Raw genomic sequence first — 706 nt, 5'->3', positions numbered from 1 at the left:
ATCTGTTTTTCTGGAGAACTTTGATTAACACAGATGTAAGTGACTGAAATTCATTACTGAGTCCCAAAACAATTACCAATTTGTTTCATTTAATGTGTATTAGATTGCTGGAGCAATTATCCCCCACAAAACCCAAACTAAAATGCTCCTAAACACAACAAACATTAAGGGCACTCGAAAGCAAGAGAGTTGGGAAATCTCTTTCCTACGGAATTTCAACAGTAAATATTCCTGTCACTTGCTTTGTGACAATAAATAAACTCTTTTCATTCACATGTCCAAAATAAAGCCTGCTTTCCTGAGAAAATACGGAGAAACACACGAGTGTTCATTAGAAACAGACATGGCTTATTTCAACAAAGATAAGTCACAGGTACAGACAGCGGGTGGCTGGTACAAAAGGGGTCTTGAGGGGATGGGAGAAAGACTGATTGCATTCTTTTTTTAAATTTTATTTATTTATTTATTTATTTCCCCGGAACTGAGGATTGAACTCAGGCCTTTGCGCTTGCCAGGGAAGCACTTATTCCACTGAGCCATCTCCCTGGCCCCCTGCATTCTTTTTTTTAATACCAGGTACTGAACTCAGGACCTTGCACTTGCCAGGCAGGTGCTCACGCTGCTGAGCTATCTCCCTGGCCCTGATTGCATTCTTTTTTTCTTTTTTTTAATTTTTAGTAATACTTTATTTTTTAAAAAATTATTT

At 38.0% G+C, this 706-nt stretch overlaps 1 protein-coding gene across 7 annotated transcripts in view; it reads right to left on the bottom strand.

Moving 5' to 3' along the window:
* Macf1 (microtubule-actin crosslinking factor 1) overlaps nucleotides 1-706 on the bottom strand; it is a 276,478-nt gene that overhangs the window by 115,179 nt on the left and 160,593 nt on the right. The window lies entirely within an intron of this gene.

The sequence above is a fragment of the Octodon degus genome, unplaced genomic scaffold, assembly GCF_000260255.1.
Source record: "Octodon degus isolate 3935 unplaced genomic scaffold, OctDeg1.0 scaffold00130, whole genome shotgun sequence".
Taxonomy (NCBI): Eukaryota; Metazoa; Chordata; class Mammalia; order Rodentia; family Octodontidae; genus Octodon; species Octodon degus.
Note: the sequence above shows the minus strand (reverse complement) of the source record. Positions and strands in the feature narration are given on the sequence as shown.